Here is a 26,864-nt window from a genome sequence, read left to right as displayed (position 1 = left end):
AGTGAATTACAGCCATATTCGCTTTTCACTATTATAAGGCTATCTTGCCCATATGCTATCATGGGGAATGCTGGCTACAGTGGCTACCAGCATATCTTCCCATAGGTGCAAGATAGGACATAAAAGTCTGGTATCCCTGAAATCAGAATTTAATAACACATCTTTTAGGAAAGGTGGTTTTTAAATCCTGTGTTTGAGAATAGCACTTTTAGAGAGTAGCGGTTCTCTTGTCTGACCTTTCTGTGTGCCTTGGCTGGTTTGTGAATTGACTGTCCGGTTTGTGAGTAACTGGGCTGGGGGATTCCAGAAGACAGAATGAGTCCGCCCAGTGGTGAATAGAGAGATCTGCATCTAGATGGAACTTCTATGGCGTCCCGGTGCACAATCGCGGTGGTTCTTCGGTGCGATTGTGCACCGGGACGCCATCGAAGTTCCATTGCGAACTTCAGGACTCTATCTATGCTACCACGCTCCCCAGCCGGGTATTGGAAACTGCCAACCCTTAGGCTACCGCGCTCCACAGCGGGTTATTGAAAACTGCCAACCCGTAGGTAATCCTACCGGATCTCTCATTCGTGATCGCCATCCCCCTACCGGCCCCTGGGCCACCGGTTATGCTCCGTCCTCGCAACTGTAAATATCACTTGTGCTTCCCGGGGTACTACCTTTAGGCTCCCCATAGGCGTCCCATGCCGTATTATCCAGCAGCCCTTCAGCTTATCCTGTTCGAACAACTGGGGCGTTCCTTCTCCGTAAGGTTCTACACACTCGAGCCGGTGAGGTTCCGTGACAATTGTAAGTGGTGTTTTCGACTCGTACGAATATGGTCGAGTCTGGTATCTATGAACCGCAAATGACGAGTTTAGTAAGTGTGCGCAGTTTCGCTGTGCTAACCTAAACGATTCGTCTGTTACGTGGGTATTTTTATCTGTACCCACGGGTTCCATCTTGGATACGGCATCCATTTTGTCTCTTGCCCTCAAGTAGCCAGCGAACGGACGTTGTCCGCTTCGCGACCCTGGGACTCCCAAGATATTTACGGAAGACACATGTTCTTTGTAAGTGTCTTTATGATGAGGGAGATGCTACTGTAAAGCAGATGGCGCCGCTCGAGGCTCATCTTGCTGCACGGACTTATTGTCTCAGCCGTGCATCTCATTAGGCACGTCCCTTTGATGCCCGTATCTCGTGTTTCTCGATGCCTCCCCTTTTTACACCCTTTCCGATCTCCACACTGTCTCCGTCTTCCTATACACCTGTTCCTGTTCCTATTTCGATCTGTTTATTACCGATTGGAATGCACTAATGTTGGGAAGATGGGTTTTTACAGTTGGGAACCGCCAAATGTTTCTGCACTTATGTTCCGGACCTTATGTGTATCAAAGTGACCAAAGCGACCCCTCTGGGGGATGATTGTGGGAACCGGGTCATAAACTTTTGTGTTCAATGTAACCCTATGGGGAAATTGTGTATAAAAGGAGCGATTCACAGAACCAATTTGAAGCAGTCTCCCCAAGTTGCACGTGTGTTGCTTGTCGTGACTACTGTATTCCCTGCAGTAATAAACCTTGAATCTTTGACGCCGAAGGAAGTGTCCCGTGTCTCTGTGATTCGTACGCCGGAGCAGGTTACCCACGAAGGTTTCAGGTGTTGTGCCCTGGCACCGCTGGGTCCTAAATAACCCAGTCCTTCAGTTGGCGCCCAACGTGGGGCTGCATCAGTGGTACCGGTCCAAGCCCGACGATCGTGAGGAACTTCGTGTGAAATCTCCGAGGGAAGGTGCACCCCGCTTCATCGATCCCGTTGTCGAAATAAGTGGCCCGAAGACTTTTCCCGCGAAGATTCCCGCCTCCTGACGGCTGCGACGGACTGCTGCCCTGACTGTAGACCTGTTTTGGCGCCTGGCGTAGACCTTGGTAGAGCGAGACGAATGACGGGCCTTCCTGGTGACGCCATTGATCTTTGAGTTAAGTATTTGTGGGTCGCTCCCAGAGTCCTTGGTTGTTGACACTTTAGCGAGTGTTTTTGTTGTTGATGCTGCAAGAGTGTTTTTGTCGATGACACTTTGCTAGCGTTTTTGTTGTTGTTGTGTTGTTTGACGACTGCAGCCGCCAAAAACCGAGGGTTTTGTTCTTTGCTGGGACTTGGTAAATCCCGTAACCCTTGAAGTTTGTGAAACTCGGCTAGTGTGCAAGATGCCTGGTCGCAGTACTTTGTTTAGTTGCTTTAGACCTTGTGGTACGGACTCCCGACTGGAGGACTCGTGTCCGATACCTCCGGTTGGAACTCCGACTTATGAACTGTATAGTAAACACGGGCTAGGCCCGATTACTTTTAATGATTATTGGATCAAATATACGAAGAAGGACGGTGACCTTCGTTGGCCACCTCATGGTAGCTTCGAGGCCCCGATCTTAGATAATCTAGAGATTAAATTGTTCGAAAGAAAGTCAAGGCCGGCCATGTTTGATGCCTTTCGGTTGTGGCGTAAAGAAGCCCGACAGAAAGAAATCAGACAGACTAAACGAAATCAGCGAGATAATGTTGCTACCATGGTGAAGAAAGCAGAGCAATTTCAGCGTGACAAGGAGGTTAAGGATAAGGAAGTGTTTGATAGACTACAGCGTATGACTGTGGATAAATGTTATCCCGCTTTGCCTACGGAGTCGGAAAAGAAGGAAGAGTCAGTTGAGGATCCTTTAATGTCTTATCTTATGAAGTCGCCACCTCCGTATGTACAGGGTACCGCAGCTCCCGTGGTTCCTGCTGCACCTATTCCTCCGCCTATTCTTCCTGTGCCTGTTCCTCAACCTGCACCCGCTCTTCCGACTGTTCCTGCTCCTTTGCCTACTGCTATCCCTACTGCTCCTCCGCTTCCACATACTCCTGCTCCCGCTACTGCTCCTGTTTTATTAACTCCTGCTGTTGCTACTGTTTCTACTCCTTCACTTGTTAGCCCTGTGTCCTATACTTCTCCCTCTACACGTTCTCGTAATTCTCCTCTTGCGGCTAGTTTCTTTCATTCGCTCGGACCTGTTCATGGGTCCGCTGGTTCTGATGGTCCCCAGAGACGTAGTCAGCTTCCTGGAAACAGAGAACGCGTTGCGCTATATAATATGGCGATGGGTTGGATGGTGAACCCTCTTAGAAGTCCACCTCGTGTTGTGCTCGAAACATTTTGTCAATTCAATATACCAAACCAAAGATACGTGTTCGATGAAATGTGTAAGTTCCTTCGCGATCAGATATCGGCTGATGCGCCTGACGAGGTGCTGGCCGCTTTGTCTGATCTTCAGCTTCAGTTCTCGAACGGACTGATAGTGGATACCAACGTTCGACGTGCTGTTGAGCGGTTGCTATCTTTCCGTCCCGCTCCCATACCCCAAGCCTTATTTGTTGAGGATGTTGAAAGATTGCCAGATGAATCTGGTCAATTTCCTATGCGCGAAGTTCCACCGGTATGGATGCCAGCTGACCCTAATGCTCACCCTCCGACATTGGCGCATTTCCAGAGAGAATGGATACATCTCCCATGGAAACGCTCAGAAGTGTTACAGGTGAAGCAATCTTTGCCTGACCCTCGCAAAAATCCTACAGGGTATTACAAGGAATTATCGCAGCTCGTAGATGCTACGATAATGAACCTTGCTGATATTGATATGCTGTTCGGCAATGTTGTTCCGCAACCGGTATGGGCTAAGATTCGTCAGGCAAATCATCCGAATGAATTAGGTGGTGATTGGGCGGCCATTATAGCGGCTGATGGGTTACAAACTGGTGGTGCTAAACCCGACCAGTTGATTGCTGCTCTCCCTCAAAGAATAATACCGTTAATGAAGACTCTTATGCCAGCTATGAGGGTAAATTGGGACAAATTATCAGCTTGTAAGCAAAAGAAGGACGAGAGTGTTTCCGACTTCTTTACGAGGTTCGAGGAAGCATTCATCGACCATAGTGGTCAGGATATGGGCACTGAGGGTGGTCAAAGGTTATTCGTGGACAAATTTGTCTCTAACTTATTGCCCGATTTGAGCAATAAATTAAAGAATTCAGAGAGTGCGTGGGCCGTTTCTACTTCAGCTCAGATATTGGCCACAGCACAATATTATGAGAACAGAGAGAAAGAAGAGAACGACCGCGCTGATAAAAAGACGAAAGAGCTTAAGACTAAAGTGTTGCTTCAACAAGCATATCCTCCACGTTCAAATCAGAATGCATCCCAACAGAATAGATCGCAGTCGCAATCGAATCGATCGCAGCCGCGTAATGATTCCTCTTCCCAAAGATCATCGTTAGGGTACAATCAATGTGCTTATTGTAGACAGGAGGGACACATTAAATTCAATTGCCCTGTTCTGAATGATCGCAATAGTGGTAATTCGTCTAAAGGAGGTCGTGGTGGTTCGCATCAGGTGTCACGCGGTAGGGGTCGTGGCGCTCAGAATGATCGTTCCGATAACCCTTCTAATCCTAATAACTGTTTCGATCAACGTGGATCATCGCAAGGACGATCTGCGCAGTACAATGTAGATGATTATTACGTCGATCAGGGAACTGACGACAGTAATTACTAGGACAGCCAAAGACAAAGAGAGGGAGTGGTATCAGTTCCGGTTGATCAGAGAGGGCCTTACGTCGCAGTTGCTACATTGGGCGTTGTTGAGACTTTTCTGTTGGACACTGGTGCAGCGAAAAGTTCTATTATGCATTCGAAACTCCCTGGCGCACCTTTGTCTGGCTTAACAAATGTTTCCGTTGGATTCTCTGGCGCCCCCGTTAGCAATCCAGTTTCGCGCCCTTTGCCCCTTACAATTGGGCCACGTGAGCTTCAAGCTCCGTTAATTTTGACCACTGGTTGTGGTGAAAATCTTTTAGGCCTGGATTTGCTTAAACGTTTATATGCAACTTTGTATTGTTCTCCTGCGGGTGTAAAGCTTACGTTAGGAGAGAGGGTTGTCTCTCCTATGTATTTGTCTCTCGATAAGCTTCCACCGGAATTGAGTTCTCTTCCTGCGTCTTTGTGGGCAACAGGTCCCAACGATGTGGGCCTACTTGACATCTCCCCTTATGTTGTTCAGTTGAAATCTAATGTGCGATTGCCACGTATTCCCCAGTATCGTATCTCTCTTGATGGTGAACGAGCATTGTTAGCGATCATTTATGATCTGATCGAGAAAGATGTTATTGAAGAGACTCGGGGAAACGTATGCAACAGCCCTGTACTGCCCATCCTTAAACGTACTGATCCTTCAAAACCGCCCGTTTATCGTTTTGTTATCGATTTACGGCAGGTGAATAAAATTGTGGTTCCTCAATTTCCTGTTGTGCCTGACATCACGGCGTTACTGACTCTGATTCCAGCTTCTGCATCGTGGTTTTCGGTGATTGACTTAAAGAATGCGTTCTTTAGCATCCCGATTGCCGAGGAGAGCAGAGACCTTTTCGGTTTCTCTCTCGGTGGACGCAGCTTCCGGTTCAAGCGCGCTCCTCAGGGCTACTGTGAAAGTCCATCGATTTACAGTCAAGCCTTGAAGGGTCAACTGGATGCGTTTAGGTTGCCGGTCGGTGCGGCCTTAATCCAATACGTCGACGACTTATTGGTGGCTGCCGATACTCAGGACATTTGCAAAATTGCTACGGTGTCATTACTGCAACATCTCTGTGAGTTGAATCATAAGGTGTCCCCTTCTAAACTCCAATATTGTTGTCAAGAAGTAACCTATCTAGGTCACTTATTGTCAAAGGAGGGAAGGAGGTTGACCCCAGAAAGAATTGCAGCGATTGCGCGAATGGCTGTGCCAAAAACCCAAAGAGATGTGCGTGCCTTTCTAGGTATCACGTCGTACTGCAGGCAATGGATTCCTAATTTTTCATTGCTAGCGAAACCATTGGTGGCTCTTACGTGCAAGGATGTTTCAACTCCTTTACCATGGACGGATGAATGTCAGAAAAGTTTTTCTGAACTGCGTGATTCATTGTGTTCGGCTCCTGTGTTGGGTACTCCCGACTATAGCAAGCCGTTTACATTATATGTTCACGAGCGGGAAGGTTGTGCTTTGAGTGTCTTAACGCAACCTTTTGGTGGTAAACAGCGTCCATGTGCATATTTTTCCTCGACCTTGGACCCAGTAGCTAGAGCATTGCCGAGTTGCTTGAGAGCAACAGCGGCAGCTGCGGTCTCTATCCGACAATCAGCAGGACTGGTCATGGATAATATGCTTACGGTGATGGTTCCGCATGCAGTCGATACTCTTTTGAATCGTACGAAAACCCAGCACTTGACGAGTGCGAGATTGTCTGGGTACGAGCTGACGTTGCTGGCAAGTCATATTCAGATAAAACGTTGTAATGTTCTGAACCCGGCAACTTTGTTACCAATTAGCGCAGAGTCAGATGAAGTAGCAGAACATGATTGCTACTTGAGGACAGAGGAAGAAACAAAAGGTCGAGTGGACCTTAAAAACACTCCATTAGAAGATCCAGATGGTACATTGTATGTGGATGGGTCATGTTTTAAGTTGCCGAATGGCGATGTGACTACCGCCTATGCTGTTGTAACGTTGAATACTGTTGTTGAGACTGCAAGGTTGAATCAGAATTCTGCCCAGGCTGCAGAGTTGATCGCTCTCACTAGAGCGTGTGTGTTAGCAAAAGGGAAACGTGTGAATGTGTTTACCGACAGCCAATATGCATTTGGCGTCGCACATAGTTTTGGAGATTGTGGAGAGAGAGAGGTTTCTTGACGTCGCACGGTACGAAGATACAGCATGGCCAACTTGTGAATGATCTTTTGGATGCACTGACGTTGCCTAAACAAGTGGCGATTGTTAAATGTAGTGCGCATCGTAAGGTGACGGATGATATTGGTCGTGGTAATGCGTTTGCAGACGAGATTGCTAAGGAGACTGCCCGGAACCTTAGCACTCGGATGTATGTGACGAGTTCGGTTAGGTGGCCTACAGAATCGAGCATGTGTGAAGACACTATTGAAAGTGTGAAAGAAATTCAGAATGAGGCCACCGATACTGAAAAGGTGAAATGGAAAGAAAGCACGGGAAAGTTGGATGCGAGTGGTTGTTGGATTGATTTGTCGGATCAGAAAAGATGGTTGTTGCCTGATGCGTATGTGCTGGCCGTTGTGACAATGGCGCATGGGTTAGCACATATTAGCGCGAAAGGTATTTGTAAGCTGTTGTCCCCTGTGTGGAAGAATGATGGTATTACGAAATGTGCTGAACGTCTGGTGAAGAATTGTATGGTGTGTATGATGTACAATCCTGGCAAAGGAACCCCAACTCCTCCTGGCAGTTTTGCTCCCCCTTCAAGTCCCTTTGAGGTGATCCAATTGGACTTCATCCATATAGAGCGATGCAATAACCTGAAGTACGTTTTAGTTGTGGTTTGCGCATTCTCCCGATGGATCGAGGCCTATCCTCTCAAAGACAATACTGCTTTGTCTACTGCGAAAATCCTACTGAAGGAATATTTTCCTCGGTACGGAATGCCTAGAGTCGTGTGGTCAGATAACGGAAGTGAGTTTGTGGGTAGTGTGATGAAGAGTGTGTGTAAGGGCCTTGGAATTAATCAGAAATTCCACAGCGCCAATCATCCCCAGTCAGCTGGTTTGGTTGAAGGGTATAACGGCACCCTTAAATTAAAGCTAGCGAAGATTCAGGCTACGACTGGTCTTTCGTGGCCTGACGCTTTACCTTTAGCATTGCTGTCAACTAGGGCGACTGTACACTCCCGAGTAGGGCTTAGTCCCTATGAAATAGTGTTCGGCCGTCCTGCGAATGTGTGGGGGGTTCCTAGGCCAGGAATGTTCTGTGATCTTGAGTACCCAATGTTGATCGATTACCTTCATGACTTGACTGCTAAACTGAGGTTAATTCACCAACAGGTTCACGACGCACTGCCGACGCAGACGGAGGGTCCAGGCCACCAGCTCCAGCCTGGAGATTGGGTGGTGACGCGTAACTTTTCGCGCAAGAAAAACTTGGATCCGAGGTTCACTGGACCCTATCAGGTTCTCCTTGCCACGAGGACTGCTGTTCGTCTTGAGGGGCGTAAGAATTGGGTGCATGCCACCCATACCAAAAAGGTCCCTATCCCTTTGCCGGCAGACCCGTGGGTGAGGAGAGGCATTGCATCAACTGAAACAGAAGGATTGCCGGCGTTTGTACCTTTCAGCGACGCACAGCTTGTTGGAGAATCCTCAGCGCAGCAGAAAGACTCTGATGAACAATTGTCATCAAAAGACTCAAGACCAGAACACTCAACTGATCAACAGGACGCTGTCTCTTCAACGGATCCTTTGTTTGACGAGCAGACACGTCCTGGGAAAACTCGATACTTTTTCCGATCTCGTACTAAAGACTAATAAACGATCCTGTTTTGCTGTATTGACAACTGCATTATCCCGTTTTCCGTGATCAGTTTTGAACGTTCATATTATTGCAATTATCCCTGTGTATATACATTGAGCTTCATTTTTTTGCTTCCACAGCCGAGAGACATTGTTTTTGCATATATATATATTGTGCATTTAAAGGCCGTAGGGCCGCGCGCGTACTTCCTTCTGGATAGTAGGTCTCGACACTAGGTTAAAGACCGTCGGTTCCTGGGAACTCCTAGGGATTGACTATTGCTACACAGAACGAAGTGCGTCAAGAAACGTTGCGGACGGTCGTAGGGAATGGCATTTTCGAAGTTAATGGACTTAGAAGAAGCTCAAGCTCGAAGATTCAAGTTGCAGCAACTTAGCCGTACGAAATGTTTTATATTTCAAGTGTTTATGTTATTCTTGACTGTTTCTGCATTCTTGGCGGGTGGGGTGTATTGTATGATATCTGGTTTTCTGTCTCCTGTGTTACCTACTCCTACACCTGATCCTAAACTCACCTCCACTGCTTCTCCTCATTCTTTTCATGTCTTACCTGAACACGAGCAGGCTAGACGTGCAGAATTCCGTAATAATTCCTTTATTCAGCTCCTTCATCAGCATCAGTTGGTGGTTAACACTACTAACTGTTGGGTATGTGGGTTGATGCCGCATACTACGGATAAGGGAATTCCATATCTGGTGTTACCGTATAGTTCCCAAGGGTCAGCTCGAGCATTTCAAACAATGTTTCGAAGCGCACTGGGTTTTCACCCCATTCGAGAACCACGTTCCCCCTACTCTGGTCCTACCTCGTATCAAAAACCTTTGTCGATAGCAATAGAGGACTTAGACAGCGATATCTATGATCCCTCGCTTATTCCCGAAGAAGAGGTACAAGCTTATAGGGTCCTGAGTAGAGGCGAGTATAGTGTGTTCACGAGTGAAAAGCAGCTTAAAAGCTCACCTCCGATATGGGTCGTACCCCACATTGGTAATTATTGTCTTATGGGTCGTGGCCGAAGATCGCAAGCCCGACTTGGAGCGAGAGCTTGCATTGAAAATTACATTCTGCCGATGTTCTCGTCCCCTGTGTTTCTGGCTGCCAAGGGTACATACTTCATCTGTCATGATCGTGCATATGCATGGTTGCCCGCTGACTTCATGGGCTCATGCTTCATTGCAAATTTGTTGCCTCCAACGTTTACCGTAGATGCCGATTATCACAAGACTAGAGTTGTGAGAGGCGTAATTAGCGAAGAGGATACTGCCGGTCAAGAGGCAGGAGACTTTTTCAAGGGTTTCCTCCCGTTTTGGGGACCTATGGTTAATAGTAGGAACCTGAGACAGTTGACTCGAGTGGTAGAATCGACAGCTAATATTACTGCCAGTGCCCTTGGTAATATCACCACAGAACTTCAGGCGGATAGACTTATGACGTTACAAAACCGTATGGTTTTAGATGTCATCTTAGCAGATCGAGGTGGGGTATGTAAGGTGATCCATTCGAGCTGCTGCATTTTCATTCCAGATAATGCTCCGACTGTTTATCAAGCCATCTCTAAGTTGCATAAAATTTCTGAATCCATACACGTGGATGTAGGGGATTGGACGCTGCTTGGGTGGTTTTGGGGCCTGATGTCGACTTGGGGTTGGAAGATTCTGATGATTATCGGAGTTATTGTGGCGTTCCTATTCACGTGTTGCCTTTGTGTGCAGTGCGGTCCTGCCTTATGTGGCCTCTGTGCTACAACGTGTATGAGACAGCCGCCTGTTACCAATGGGACTCGATTGGACAGAGCTATGCTACAACAACATCTATATGGTCTGATGAATATCGAGTATGATTCCGACTAGTGCTTGCCTACATGAGGGCAAAAGGAGCGTCTGAGGTTCCGTGACAATTGTAAGTGGTGTTTTCGACTCGTACGAATATGGTCGAGTCTGGTATCTATGAACCGCAAATGACGAGTTTAGTAAGTGTGCGCAGTTTCGCTGTGCTAACCTAAATGATTCGTCTGTTACGTGGGTATTTTTATCTGTACCCACGGGTTCCATCTTGGATACGGCATCCATTTTGTCTCTTGCCCTCAAGTAGCCAGCGAACGGACGTTGTCCGCTTCGCGACCCTGGGACTCCCAAGATATTTACGGAAGACACATGTTCTTTGTAAGTGTCTTTATGATGAGGGAGATGCTACTGTAAAGCAGATGGCGCCGCTCGAGGCTCATCTTGCTGCACGGACTTATTGTCTCAGCCGTGCATCTCATTAGGCACGTCCCTTTGATGCCCGTATCTCGTGTTTCTCGATGCCTCCCCTTTTTACACCCTTTCCGATCTCCACACTGTCTCCGCCTTCCTCTACACCTGTTACTGTTCCTATTTCGATCTGTTTATTACCGATTGGAATGCACTAATGTTGGGAAGATGGGTTTTTACAGTTGGGAACCGCCAAATGTTTCCGCACTTATGTTCCGGACCTTATGTGTATCAAAGTGACCAAAGCGACCCCTCTGGGGGATGATTGTGGGAACCGGGTCATAAACTTTTGTGTTCAATGTAACCCTATGGGGAAATTGTGTATAAAAGGAGCGATTCACAGAACCAATTTGAAGCAGTCTCCCCAAGTTGCACGTGTGTTGCTTGTCGTGACTACTGTATTCCCTGCAGTAATAAACCTTGAATCTTTGACGCCGAAGGAAGTGTCCCGTGTCTCTGTGATTCGTACGCCGGAGCAGGTTACCCACGAAGGTTTCAGGTGTTGTGCCCTGGCACCGCTGGGTCCTAAATAACCCAGTCCTTCACCGGTTGCCTCCCAATTAAGCATGGGCGGAAAATCCGTTTCGCTCGCGGATTTTGCGGATTTTCGGTAAATTCGCAATCCGTGAGATCCGCGAATCTCCTGCAAAATCCGCAAATCCGCGAGCAGCGGATTTTATGGCTTGCTCGCACTGTTCGCGTGAGTTTGCAGCTTGCCAGTACAACTTCGCACCCCGCGAGTAAGTGCTAAATTGCAGAAATACGATCTTAGCAAAACTGAAACTACTTACCAGGTTCAAAAGTTCAGGCTCATCATTAGTAGCCATTTCCTGTAGTGCTTCCTGAGGGGCCCCTCCAGAGTTCAGTTGCCAGTTGCAACTATTATGTGACCCTGCTCTGAACCTCAGAATAGTTACACATATGCCACAAAGGTCCTGAATTACAGCTAAGGGAGACAAGCAGGAGCCAGGCTGGAAGTTAAAATCCATTAATCAGACCCTAATTCATTATTGTCAGTTGGGGCAGGGCAGGTGTTGTAACTAATTTTGCAACAATGAAAGCACTTAGCAAGTGCAAAAGATCACTAATCAGGAAGCACTAAGGAAGCAGGTGCCAGCTAAAAAAATATTCTGTGACACATTAATCAGCCCCAAATTAATTCAGGTCACTTGAGGCAGGGAAGGTGTGCTTTGCTTTGCCGAAAATAATGTACACTGGACAACCAGAGGGTGTGGTGATGAAACAGAGGGTGGCATGGGTGGGCCAGAGGGTGGCATGAGTAGTCAGAGAGTGGCAGTGGTGACAGAGAGTGGCAGTGATGAAGAAGAGTGTCCCAAACAGGCTGGACACGTAGAAACAACAAGTTCGCAAAACTTGCGACCCGACAGGTAAGTTCGCAAATTGCGACATTGTAAAAACCCTCGCGAACTGGCAGAAACACGCGCGAACACACAAAAAAAAAAATACGCAAATTCGCGGGAATTCGCGGATTTTGCGGATTGCGAGTTCGCAAATCCGCAAAATTCGCGAACGCGAGATTCGCAAAATTCGCCCATGCTTACTCCCAATCGGATCCTTAACCTTCTCTCGTAACCGGAATTCAGCCCCATTGGAACCTTACCTAATTCCTGCAATGTTCCACCTCTGGTAGCCCAACTACCCGGGCCATCACACTTGGCTCAACAATTCTATGCCGAGGCTTTCAAATTCAGGCAAGCACTGAATGTCCTGATGATGATCCTCATACTGTACTGGATCGAAACGCCGTCAACAAAATATGTGGTCTAAACACTAGCTCACTATTATGCGCCAAAATGATGTGTTTTCTACATATGTGAAGCAAATAGATTGCAAGATTACTTTTGTTTGCTCCTGTTCTTTCTAAATGCCTGAAAAATCCCTAGTTAATTGTACTGTGTACTGTATGTTGAACACTGTGGATGCAGGATTGTGTCCCACTGTTTTATTGTTGTCTTGGTTGATTTGACTTATTCAGTTATCAAATAAATTTTGAAGTCCGGCTGGACTTTATGTTCATTAGAGCGAACATTGTGGCCTATAATTATTAAGATCAGTATTCTACTTTGTCAAGGACCGTTGTTCTTCTTTCAATTACTATTGGGCTTGCAGCACTGGTTGTGCCACCCACATGAGTGGCCCTAAAATGTTGTCTCAGACCTGCCATCGCAGTGCCTGTGTGCAATCTGTGAACTGCCATGTCCTCCTGGTCAGTGTCCCCACTGACAAGGCCTAACCCTTCCCTTTCTGTGCACATTGGTCACCCCTATGGAAGGCCTAAGGTACCCCGTTGGGCAGGGTGCAGCGTATGTGAAAGGTAGAACATGTACTGGTGCAGGTGACATGCTCTGGCAGTGAATTGCAGCCATTTTCGTTTTTCACTATTATAAGGCTATCTTGCCCATAGGCTATCATGGGGAATGCTGGCTACAGTGGCTACCAGCATATCTTCCCATAGGTGCAAGATAGGACATAAAAGTCTGGTATCCCTGAACTCAGAATTTAATAACACATCTTTTAGGAAAGGTGGTTTTTAAATCCTGTGTTTGAGAATAGCACCTTTAGAAAGTAGCTGTTCTCTTGTCTGACCTTTCTGTGTGCCTTGGCTGGTTTGTGAGTTGACTGTCTGGTTTGTGAGTGACAGGGCTGGGGGATTGCAGGAGACAGAATGAGTCCGCCTAGCGGTGAATAGAGAGATCTGCATCTAGATGGGAGGGAGGAGTTGCATAGGACTGTGCCCGCCTGCCACAGTGCTGGCTCCACCCCCTGTGGTGCGTCTGATACCCTGCCCTGCATTGTGAAAGGAGAGAAGGAATCATGTCAACAAAGTGCTCCAGGGCTGTGCTTTCACTCCACAATGCGGGCTCCACCTTCTGCTGGGCGGCTGACGACCCTGTCCCTCTCTCTGAAAGGAAGGGAGAGGCCAGGAAAACGAAGTGCTTAAGGAACACCCAGAACTGGTTCAGACCGGGCTCAGAGCCCTCCTGCACAAAGGGAACAAAGACTTTTAGGGGTATAAGTACAGGACCCCTGACTACAGAAAGTTAGATCATCCTGGAAACAAGAAGGAACCTCTGCCAAGGAGAAAGCTGGAAGACTGAAGAAGAAGGACTGACCTGCTGTGTGATGCTAGACTGACCTACTGCAGTTGCTTTGCTGCCTAGGAGAGGGGAAGGACTTTGTTGTTGCTTTGTCCCCTTACTTGAAGGAATCTCCAAGGACCTGTTGTGAGCTGTCTCCCTGTTTTGAAGTCCCAGGAACAAAAGGATTCACCCCCAGCTTCCCTGAGCTCTGCTGAGAGAGCTCTGTCCTTCCTAGAGTGCTTGGGCCAGTTGTGGTGCCTCTGGAAGTTGTACCTGTGCTGGGAAGCTGGAAACCAAGATTTGAGAGACTTTACAACAGAAAAGTTATCGCATCGCTCGCTTGCGGAGCGCATCCCTGACAGCGCAAGGAAATTCCCGCCACTACGAAGGCCGAGATCGTCCCAGCGCCTGTTGCCGCTGCCGGAGACGTCGCATCCTTTGTTTGCGGGAAGATCATCATTACTGCGAGCATCGTTGCAGAGCCTGTCATCGCTGGGTGAGATCGCCGCACCGCCTGCTTGCGGACTGCATCACGTCGCGGCGAACATCGCCGCAGAGCCATCGCATCGAGGAGCTGCGAGAGGAAGATCGCCGCGGGATCACGCATCGTCGCCCCGGAGATCGTCGCAGCCCCTACAGATCATCGCATCGTGCCTTTGCGAGAACAAACTTCCTACGGAACCTACGCACCAGAATCCATACAAGTCATCGCCTTCCTCCCCATAAAGACCGGATTCGTTGCAACACGCCCGCTGCTGCAGCAGGACTGTCGCCAAAGCCTACATGGTCTCAGGAGCAACGCATCGCTTGTTTTCCACCGCACCAGCTTCTGCTTTGGAACTTTCTCGCATTTAAAGGTACTGTTGGCTAAACGTGATGCTACTGTGAACTTTTCACACAACTGTGGATTATTTTATCTCAACTTTAAGAACTCTTTCGCAACCATATACTTGAACTGTGTATGTTGGATTTTTGTCGTTTTGGTGTTGTGTAGTTTAGATTAAATACCTTTATTTTTCTAAATTGTTGTGGAGTCAGTTTGTGGTGTTTTCACTGTGTTACTGTGAGTGTTGGTACAAATACTTTACACATTGCCTTTGGTGCGCCTGACTGCTTGTGCCAAGCTACCAAGGGGGTGAGCAGAGGTTATCTAAAGAGTGTCTCCTCCTTACCCTGACTAGAAGCAAGGGTTCCTATTTGGACAGTGGTACCTACCTCTTCCAACTAGAGACCCCCAGTTCCAACAAGGCCATACGGTCCTTGGTTACATCAGGAGGGGGTTCTGCCATGTAGGGGAGTGAATAATACCAGACTACAGGGGGTAGCCCATAAACCCCAATGAGACTAGGGAAAACATCTGTAACATACAACAATGTCTCAAAAGGGTGTCAGTAAGAGGACAATTAGAAACAGTACAATTCATTACTGAAGAATAAATCAAGAAGGGGGAAAAAAAGGGAGATCAGATACTTTGCAAAAAAAAATTATTGTTACATTCACATATTTGACATATTCAATTCCTTATGATCAAACAATTAAAGAGTTGTGCTGCTTTACATTAAATGCCATGTAACCTGTTGGATTTTGTGCAAAAGTGCTCGTGAAGGATTGTGACAGCGCAAGTGACACGTGAGGTAGTATATACAGCGATGGTGAAGGGTGCGACTTCGAATAAGTGAGCTTTAAAATTGTACAAAGTCAGGACCAAACAGTAAATGATAATGCAATACACAAGTAATTAAGTATGGTATCCTTGAGGGGAGCGCCAAGAGTTTCTCTGTGAAGTCGACAGCGTTTTGGCCTTTGGGGATGTTAGGCTATCATCAGGACCAGGTTACACTGATATATATATCAGTGGTCTGGGGCTACACCGTCGGAAGTCCGGAGTGGATGGGTGTAAGGTCTAAAGAGAACCTAAGTGTGCCAAGTATGATTTGTCAGGGTATGAGGGAGGTCCCAGAAGGTGACCTAACCACACAAAGTGGCGTGTGTTGTTGGAGTCCAAGGCTAAAGTTCAGAAGGCTTGGCGGACAGCTTGTGGCACCAAATGAATTGGTGAGCTGGCATCAGTCAGGCTCTGTGTGGCGGGAGTAGGCTCACTTGAGCCTGGAGTCCAGATTAAACTGGACTCCATCAAAAGTCCTCGAGGAAGCTTGCAGAGGTCGGCAATGTGGAACGATCATTCTCATCATTTGCATGTATTAACCAACTACATCATCGGCCCACAAGTCCGAAAAGGCTGTAGAGGTCCCGCTCTCCAACCAAAGGTTAAAAAGAGACAAGTGACACCCCGTTCCAGCTTCTAGCAAAGCAAATGAGGATTCTGAGGTATCCGAGAGAATGATTACAACTCAATTTACAACATTTGAGCAGCACTGGGAGCTGCTGGCATCAGTCATATCCAGACGAGGGAATCCATACAGAGACAAGCATGCATAGCGTCCGCTCAGGAAGCAGAGATATCGTGAGATGGCGGGCTGGGGAGGCGAACAAGTGATTATACGGGAGAGATCTCAAGATGGCCACCGTGATGACCAGGATGACGGGAGCCACCAATCTGCCCCAGGCAATAACACCAATATCCTTTTCCCCCAGCAACCCACCTCCCATTGACCCACTGGGTAAGTGGTAGGGAGGGTAAAGGCATGGAATATTGTCGCAAAGAGACCGCCAGGTGGGCGGGCGAGGTAGATATACCTGGTCCCCCCCCCACTGTCACACCGGAAATGACTTGAGGTGCGGCAACCCCTAGAGGGTCGCAAACATTCGGGGGTAATAATCTGTGACACTAAGGTGGTCGCCCTCTTATATGGGCCCTTTGCGTGGACCTCAGGCAGCCATATAGTGCCAATATTAGCAACACACTTCCCCCATACACACATCAATCTCCCAAATAATTAAACACACCAGACACTTTGTTTGTGGAGAAATATTGCTGCAGGTTTATTTGCATACTGAAATATGCCAACATGGTGGGTCAACTTATGGACGATCCAAGGCAGGCAGCGAAGACACTCCTAAGCTGCCCTGCCCACCTGAAGAGCCAAGGTGCACTTTGGCCCTAACCAATCAGTGCTCACTAATTCTGGGGTGTTACCCCCTCATCAACAGGGTGTTTATCAGGACACCTGGGGAAATGTTGGCTGGTAGGAAATTTGTGTCAACCCAGTGATGCCACAACTTTCCCACACAAATATGTGTGAAAAAAGTGAGTTTTTGGGGCTAAATTAGAAGGTTGCAGGGGATTCTGGGTAAGAAAACATTGGGGGATCCATACAAGCCATGCCTCCATGGAATCCCCTGGGTGTCTATTTTTCAGAAATGTGTCGGTTTGGTAGGTTTCCCTATGTGGCCGCCAAACACGGGGCCAAAAACCCAGGTGACACCCCTTGCAAAACCAGGTCGTTTTGTGGTAGGCAATTTTTATGTCGCATCAATACGTTTTGGGCCCTTGTCTATCGTGGGTACTTGGATCTCCCACACGAGTGAGGCACCATTTTTATTGGGAGACCTGGGGGAATGCTGTGGGGTAGAAAATTTGCGTCAGCTTGTTGATGCCACAACTTTCCCACACAAAAATGTGTGAAAAAAAGTGTATTTTTCAGCTAAATTTGAGGTTTTAAGGGGATTCTGGGTAAGAAAACAATGGCGGATCCATGCAAGCCATACCTCCCTGGAATTCCCCAGGTGTCTAGTTTTTATAAATGTATGGGTTTGGTAGGTTTCTCTAGATGGCCGCCAAGCATGGCCCAAAAACCCAGGTGACCCCCCCTTGCAAAACCAGGTCATTTTGTGATAGGCAATTTTGATGTCGCCTCAAAATGTTTTGGGCCCTTGCCTGTCGTGGGTACTTGAGCCTCACACATGAGTGAGGCACCATTTTTATTGGGAGACCTGGGGAACGCTGGGTGGTAGGAAATTTGTGTCAGCCCGGTGATGCCACAACTTTCCCACACAAAAATGGATGGAAAAAGTGATTTTTTTCAGCTAAATTTGAGGTTTTCAGGGTATTCTGGGTAAGAAAACTTTGGGGGATCCACGCAAGCCATACCTCCCTGAAATGCCCTGGATCTCTAGTTTTCAGAAATGTGTAAGTTTGGTAGGTGTCCCTAGATGGCTGCCGAGCACGGGGCCAAAAATCAAGGTGACCCACCTTGCAAAACCAGGTCGTTTTGTGATAGGCAATTTTGATGTCGTCTCAATATGTTTTGGGCCCATGCCTGTCATGGGTACTTGGACCTCCTACTTGAGTGAGGCACCATTTTTATCAAGAGACCTGAGGGACCGCTTGGTGGTAGGAAATTTGTGTCAGCCCGGTGATGCCACAACTTTCCCACCTAAAAATGTCTAGAAAAAATTAATATTTCAGCTAAATGTAAGGTTTGCAGGTGATTCTGGGTAAGAAAACGTTGGGGGATCCACGCAAGCCATACCTCCCTGGAACCCCCAGGCTGTATAGTTTTCAGAAGTATGTGAGTTTGGAAGTTTTCCCTCGATGGCCTCGAGCCCAGGGCCAAAAACTCATGGGACCCCCCTTGAAAACCAGGTTGGTTTGTGATAGGCAATTTTGATGTCGCCTCAATACATTTTGGGCCCTTGCCTGTCGCGGGTACTTGGGCCTCCCACACGAGTGAGGCACCATTTTTTTGGGAGACCTGGGGAAATTCTGGGTGGTAGGAACTTTGTGTCAGGCTAGTGATGCCACAACTTTCCCACTCAAATATGTGTGGAAAAAGTGATTTCTTTCAGCTAAATTTGAGGTTTGCATGGGATTCTGGGTAAGAAAACATGGGGGAAAAGCCCATACCGCCTTTGCATTCCCCGGGTGTCTAGCTTTTAAAAATGTATAGGTTTGCTAGGTTTCTTTAGGTGCCGGCAGAGCTAGGGTTCAAATACTACAGCTAGACACCTTGCAAAAAAAGGGTGATTTTTCACTGTGAAAATGTGGTGTGTCTACCTTGTATTTTTCTGTCACGGGCACCAGGCCTACCCACACAAGTGAGGTACCATTTTTCTCGGAAGACTTTGTAAAACGGGGGGTGGGTCGAATTTCATGGATCCACGCAGATTCCAGAACTTTCCACCACAGAAATGTGAGGAAAATGTATTTTTTTAAACAATTTTTCAGGTTTGCAAGGGATTCTGGGTAACAGAACCTGGTGAGAGTCACTCAAGTCACCGCATTCTACCAAAAAATTACATTTTACAACCTGGGGGTTGTGATCACTTTCTGTCCGGCCGATTACCTTATATTCAGACAAATTTTATCTCAAATTGTCTGAAATAAATATATATTCAGTCAGTCAGGCCATACATACACAATAAGCTTATCACAGTAGAAAAAGATAAAACAAGTAAAACCATGTATTAAAAATCACATACAAACAGTTCCTGCAAATATTAAAAGACATCGGATATTACACCGAAATGTCGGTATATAAAATGTCTAAAATTGGATAACAAGTGTGACACCTCCTAAAAGTAGCCCATAATGCGAAATATGAGCTTCCAACTTTAGTATTGCACATCTCATGTACCACATAGATTGGAGAAATCTTGCTGTGGCAAAAAATATCAGGGGGGAAGTGTCACATTTAAGAATCCTGAAAACCTCCCTGTAATCCCTAAAACCCCTAGCCCTACACAGCTGCAAAATCTATTTCTCCCTAGCCGTAGCGTAAGTGGGGCAGAAGAGCAGAATGTGCAGATCTGTCTCACTGCCGCTCAAACACCCCGGGCAGGTACTTGCCGTTGAGGAGGCAGTCCGCCATTTGTGCATTACCGCCCTCAATGGCAATGCGCTATGTCTGAACTGAGTGTAAAGTTTCTTAGCCAAGAGGGGCTGGATATCGTCCAAAAAGACTTCAAAACGGGGATAAGCCTTGATGTTCAAGAAAGTGTCCGTTAGCCTACCCGTCGTGGGATTGCTTGTTGTAGACTCCATGCGGTACCTAATAAGAGCTACATTCAATAGTTTTTTTAGAAAGCAAAGGACAGGAATCTTGGGAAAACGACCACATGTCTCCTCTGTCTAAAGCATGGCAGAGGTGCTTGATGTAATTCAAGCAGGGTATTTTCCCCGAGGTCCCCCTCTGCAGAATGTCTCTCAGGTCATCCCTATAGCTCAAAAGCTCAGGAGTCGCCCAAAGTCGCCTCCAATACAAGAGAGGACAATCTGCTACGATCTCCTGGATTGGGACCAGGGATCAACGGTGCGCTCACAGGAAGACGGAGCAAGCGCCTGATGAAACTGTTTTCCGTGAGCGTCAGAGGGGCAGCTGATGTGTGGCCCCAAAGCTCTACACCATAAAGTGCGCCCCCTTTTGCTTGGGCCTTATAGATCTCAAGAAGTGGGCTCAGGAGTTTCAATGAGGTGTCATTAAAAACCTTTAGAATACCACCCGATGATTGGGCCAGTTTTAGGTTGGCCCTAGCCTTATGAGACTCCCAGTCCATCTTATCATTCAGTGTGACCCCCAGGTACTCAAATGTGGACACACGGTCCAACACAGTTCAATTCATTTGCGGGCGGGGGCAATTGGCCAATTTATAGTTAAAGACCATGAACTTTGTTTTCGAGATGTTGATCTCTAGATTTCTCAGATGGCAAAATGAGCAGAATGCCTCTAATGTGTGCTGTCTACCCCCTGGCAAATCTGACACCAGGAGAGTATCATCAGCGAACATTAGGGCCGGTATCCGTCGCCCCGCTAAACTGGGAGAGTCCAAATCTTTTGCTCCCGAGAGATGGTCTATTAGCCCATTAAGAAAGAGGGAGAAGAGGGTAGGAGCCAAGACGCACCTCTGCCTTACTCCCCTCTCAACCGGGAAGGGGGTCGATAACTCCCCACTCCTCCCATACCTCACTCTAGCATATGTGCCTTGGTGCAGTCGTTTAAATAGGTGGCACAAGTAAGAGGGGGCACCCATCGCCAGCAGTAAAGCCCACAACTTATCCCTCTGGACCAGGTCAAATGTGGACCAAAGGTCCACAAAGATCAGAAACAAACTACCCGCCCCAATAGTGACCGTCTTCCAGTAGACCAACTATAGTCTAAGCAGTTGGTCTATGGTAGAAACCTTTGCTCGAAAGCCCGCCTGAAGGGAGGTTAGGGTGTATTGGTCATCCATCCAACTCTGCAACCTTGATAACAAAAGGCGGGCAAAGAATTTCTGGAGGACATCGATCAAACTTATGGGGCGGTAGTTAGCCGGGTCGAGGGGGGAAGCTTTCTTTTGAATGGGGATTATTTCAGCACCCAGCCAGGTTTCCCGGATCTCAGAAACCTGCAAAACGGCGTGAAAATAAACACAAATGTAGGGAGCCCAGATCTTTTGTGCGCTACAGTAGAGGTCGCCAGGAATCCTGTCCAGGCCCGGGGCTTTTACTAATTTCAAGCTACCAAGGGCCATCCGTACTTCATGGACAGAGCAAGGTGGGCAGACCAGGGCCGGGGCTTCCAGGAGCCAATTCTGTAGGGCGATTTTGCAATACGGCCTCCTCGTGGTGGTCATTATGGCCAGATGAATAAAGGGGCTTAAAATGGTCTAGCCACGTATCTTCACTTAGATTAGGGATGATGGCAGACTTCCCCTCGGCCGACCCGACTCGCACAAGATTCCAGAATTACCTTAAATCTCGAGTTCCCAATGCCACTCAGATGTTGTCCCACCTGGCGGCTTCCCACTCAGCCCTAGCATCCTTAATCAGGATTTTATACACCTCCCTCGCTGTTCTAATGCTAGAGATTGAACCCGATTTGACCTCCCTGATCAAGCACCTCTTAGAGTCGCTACATACTTTGTTGACCCATTGATCGCGCCTCTTTGACCCACCGCTCCTGACACCCGAAGAGTAGAAATAGCAGGCCAGGGAGCCGAAGAGGTTGTTATGTATATCTTGAAGCCCCTGGAAGTGGGAGGGGAGAGGTTCGCGATTGCGCCCGGAAGGTTAGACACCTCCATGAGAGAGCTTACGACGAGTGGGTATAAATCTGCCAGCCTCTCGGGAGCCAGTGCAATCTTCTCCCATCTGACTCGTCTCCCTCCCGCTGCTATGACTAGATTACAGTCAATAGCCATTTCCTCACGGCCTGAGTCATTGTGACAAACAAGTGGAACAAGCAGTTCTAATGACAGTAAATTGTGATCGCTGTCAACCCTTGGGATCTCTGTGGAGGAGTGTGGCTCAATGGTTAGAGCGGCAGACCCTGATGCAGAGTTCTGGCCAGGAACCAGGGTTCGATTCCCGCCTCGGCGGGGTCTCGGGCTCAATTTCCTTGGACCTGTTAATTCTCGCCTCTGTGCCTATTCTAATCACGGGCCCCACGCTGCAACTCTGGGCAATAGCTTGCTTAGCCTCCACACCGGCCCCAACAACGCTAAGGATGCCTGGCTTCACCCTGGGGGTGCCCAGGAGTGGTCACTTCACAGGGAAAGCCAGGAGGGGTTCCACAGCGGTATGAGTATCAGCGCCAGGAAGCCGAATAGGCGACACCGCATGGTGACCGTCTGTTGACAGTGCGCTCCATAAGTACCATGACATTCACATTTACATTTACATCACAGAAAAAGTTCTGAGACAAGCCCAGAACTCTATATTCACCAGTATATAATCTATAGTAGAGCTTCCACCCGGTGTATTAAATGTGCTGGTCCCTGGAACATCTGGGGCCAGTCTACCATTGCAAGCCCTTAGTGAATATAGAATGACCAACTTGTTAATCGCAAGGGCCAGTGGTGGTAGGCGCTTTTCTGAGTACATGGTGCAGTCCGGAATGAGCCAACTTTCGTCCTCTTCCGCAGAAATAGAGGGATTCCCCTATAGTGGCTTAAGGTGACAATTGAGGTCTGCACCAATAACTTTGTGAGCACTTTGTGAGCACCCGGGGGAAGAGATTGTAAAAAAGTCTCCAGTGCTTCCAAGGTGGACAGGCCCAGCTGGAGCAAGTTAGGGCGCAGGTATATATTAAACACTGCCAACACAATTCAGTATAACACGGAGAATATCCGGGCAGTGGGAATCTACTACCTTAACCGTGCATTCCAGATGGACAGCAACCCAAATACATAACGCCCCCAAAGGTCTGCCCCTCTGCCCCTCAAGCCCTGGACTGCTGGTATATGAAAGGACACTTATCCCTCCTTGTCCGAAGGGGACAGTATCCAGGTCTCTTGAAAAAGACATAGATCATAGCACTCCATCAGCTCTTCCCAGTCCGGGTTTAGCAGCTTTCTCTCGAGTCCTGCTACATTCCAAGAGCCAATAAGTGGAAAGTGGGTTGAAACAGGCACCGGGTGGTCCACCAGTGTTAGAGGCTCAATAGAGCAGGAGGGATTAGAATGTGAATGATTACCCACTTCCGCTACAGAACTAACTAACCCCAGATTAGAGGAGGGCGGGGGAATAATAATGTTTGTCCCTTCCAAACCGACTCTCTCACCTGCAGCACCCTTCACTCTGCTAAGATTCCACCCACCATCACACCCCATCTGAGGCAAAACAGATCCTACGGGGGAGCAGATTACTAGCGGTCAGTCTATATTGCTTAGGGCAGAGTACATATTACCCATAGCGATATTAAATTCATGATCATGACGAGCAAGAAAGGGGCAGAATGAATCATACCCCCCTAAAGCTAGAGGTTGTGAATAGAAATACCCCAAGTGGAAGGTGTTAATAGAGTTCGCGTGGGAAAACCCTCCATTGTGTAAAACATGTTCAACAGCCCTTGGGTCCCGAAAATTCACAATCACACAGTCACCACCAATGTCCTTAGGTCTCGTCCCCAACCAACTTACTCTACGTGCACACATAATTTCCCCCTGCCCAGCACCCATTAAAGGTCTATACCTGCTTAACCAGAAAATACTTTTTTTCTTCAGTTCTGGAAAAGATTCCCTTGTATCACCTGGGAGGGCAGGGACGCCTGTGAGCACCACCACATAGGGCGAGGCTTCCGGCGGAAGCTGGGGTAGGGGAGTATATTTGGGAGAGCCCAGCATGTTATTATTTCCTAGCGGACACTCTAGGAGCCCGGTTGGTTTTGGCAGCCCTGGTGGTTCCTGTACTTTACATCCCGGGACAGGTGGTGGCGCAGCGGGGCGACCTATGGGACCTGGGCCATTAGTAGTTAATGTGGGAGTCGTGATCTTAGGCGGGATCAGTGCAGGGGTAGGGAGATTAGGACAATGGCTAATGGCCGGCAGCTGGTCCTTCGCAGCCACTTTGGTGGGTCCTTTGGCCGATGCCGAAATAGTATTCCCCGATGCAGTAGCTGTCTGTGCTTTCCCTGGGCCTTTACTATTTATCAAAGAGACCAGTCTGTCAATCTTAGAGGACAAGGATTTAAAATGGGTATTAATGAGCAGTTCCATATGGGCCTGGAGATCGAACAAGAGGTCAGTAGCCAGGAGAGGGGGGCCGGAGAAAATACGAGGACCAGGATTGGGGTCTGGTACTGGTGCCTTAGTAGGTTTCCCCTTTTTCTTAGATTTTTTAGGTCTTGCACCGCACACGTGCTCCTGGGGTGAGACCCGCGCGGGGGAAGAGTAAGGTAGGGATTGCGCGCTCTCAATTGCGAAATCTGAGTCAGACACAATCTGGGCACCGGGTAGGTCTGAGATGAGGGCATAAGGGAGGTCATAAAGTAAGTGGGAAGAGCTGTGGCTGTGAAGCAGTCCTCAAGAAGAGTATAAGAGGGCATGGCAGGGGTAATTGAAAGACGCCTTTCCGTATTTTCAATAGCGTTTGCCACAACCCCTATTGTTTTTTGAAGCATTTTGTCAATAGCCGTAAGGCTAGGTAAGGGTTGCGTAGATGCCGCTAATAGCCTGGTGGTGGCGCGGTGGGCAGTCGGCTTATCTCCCTTGCCCATGCTGCTGCTCTCAGCCACGTACGACCAGTTAGGGTGTGAAATAAAATACCTAAAATACAAAATTACACCAAGAGCAGGAACACAGTGAACTATAGCAATATAACAAAACAAAACAAAAGTGGCCCAGTAAAAATATTTAAACAACGAGAAGTGTTGTTAATAACTTTAACTGCATATTATGAAATAACATTAAAATGGGGTACCGCTATAAAGTTTACCCAAGATGTCTTTTGCTGGAAAGTTTAGAGGGGTGGCCCAGCCCGGCCTCCTTCGGCCCGGACGGCCACAGACGGTCCCGCCCTTGTCCCGGGCTTCTCCCGGCGCTGCCCGCGCGCGTCTCGCATTGCGTGGGGGAAGGAGGCGCTTCAAGCGCAATGTCAGTGCCTCTCCCTGCAGCAGCAGCTGTTCTCAATTGGGCCTCCCAATGCACCCTGGGACCACGAGTCCCACCAGGGCAAGGACACGAAGGGCTCTGCAGCGATGTTTCAACTCGCGAAAGGAACACTCGGCAGGTCCGCAAGTAAGCGAGTCTCTCGGTCAGCAGCAGCTTCCAAAGGACAAATAAGCAAATAAGGGCCCGCACTGCGTGGGGGAAGGCAGCGCTTTAAGCGCGATGTCAGCGCCTCCCCCTGCATCAGCAGCTGTTCTCAATTGGGCTTCCCGATGCACCCTGGGACCACGAGTCCCACCAGGGCAAGGACACAAAGGGATCTGCAGCGGCGTTTCAACTCGCAAAAGGAACACTCGGCAGGTCAGCAGGTAAGCGAGTCTCTCGGTCAGCAGCAGCCTCCAAAGGACAAATAAGCAATAATTGAACCTTGTTTAGAGTTCTTAAATGTGGGAGTAGATCTAGATTTTTCTTTTAACTGGCTGGTTCCAGCCTCAGACAAAATGTCACTGCAATCCTTAGCTAGTCCTCCTGATTTATAGTTAGATTCTGAAAACCGAAATATTTGCAAATTAAAATCACCTGATACTATTAAGCCAGCATTTGGATATTGGAGTAATAATGCCCTCAGTACATCCCGAAGGATATACAGCTGTGCAGACCTATTTTTACTAGCACTCAGGTACACATTAAGAAAAACTAACCTTAAATCAGAGGTATTAACCACAAGGCATTGTAACCAACCCAAGTTAAAGTCTACCACTTCCACGGCTAGGTTTAAATTAGCCGCGATGTAGCACAACAGTCCTCATTTTGCACAGCCAAATTTATTGGATTTTACTGCTGGAATACTATATTCATTAAATCCGAACAAAGTAGTCATTTGTCCACACCATGTTTCTTGGAATAATGAAAAAGGCAAATGTATTTAAAAATGACATCGTATCTGGATCAGACAATAAATGACGCAGACCGTGGACATTCCAGGAGCATAGACTTATTTAATTTATATTCTCTTCAGTAGCTCCGGATGTTCAATTACGGTCTCCACAGGGCACCTTTGCCAATGATGCTGGCAACCAAGACCAGTCCTCCATTCGCACATTGTTTTTGGGTTACCACTCGCAAAGACAACCCCCTGGCTAGGGATTAGTAATCAACAAACCAGAGCTGCAAGATTGGTTATTTGATGGGCCCACTGATGATGGATCAAGCCCTGATCTTTGGACTGGGTAAGAGTGGTCTGCTTAATTCAGACACTCTGTTCATCACCAACCCCTTTTCTGAATTATTTTGTCCACCATCAGCGTGGAAGGGTATACTCAGATGTGAGTCCCTTGCTCATTGCACCATCAGGATTCAAGCAAGCCGGGCCGACGACAGCCGAAATGCCAGAAACCGGTCCCCGGAAGCTTGTTTCCTTCCCAGTATAAGAATTGGCTTGGTAGTTTGGTTTGCCCTGTTCCCATCATGCACTGGGACAGGAACAGACTAATTTGCATGTAGCCAGGTTCTGAGCTGGGATGTTGCAGTGAGCTAAAAAATGGTGATGGATCAAGCCCTGATCTTTGGACTGGGTAAGAGTGGTCTGCTTAATTCAGACACTCTGTTCATCACCACCCCCTTTTCTGAATCATTTTGTCCACCATAAGCGTGGAAGGGTATACTCAGATGTGAGTCCCTTGCTCATTGCACCATCAGGATTCAAGCAAGCCGGGCCGACGACGGCCGAAATGCCAGAAACCGGTCCCCGGAAGCTTGTTTCCTTCCCAGTATAAGAATTGGCTTGGTAGTTTGGTTTGCCCTGTTCCCATCATGCACTGGGACAGGAACAGACTCATTTGCATGTAGCCAGGTTC

This window comes from Lissotriton vulgaris, chromosome 10 (assembly GCF_964263255.1).
Source record: "Lissotriton vulgaris chromosome 10, aLisVul1.2, whole genome shotgun sequence".
NCBI lineage: Eukaryota > Metazoa > Chordata > Amphibia > Caudata > Salamandridae > Lissotriton > Lissotriton vulgaris.
This window is presented reverse-complemented; position numbering follows the sequence as displayed.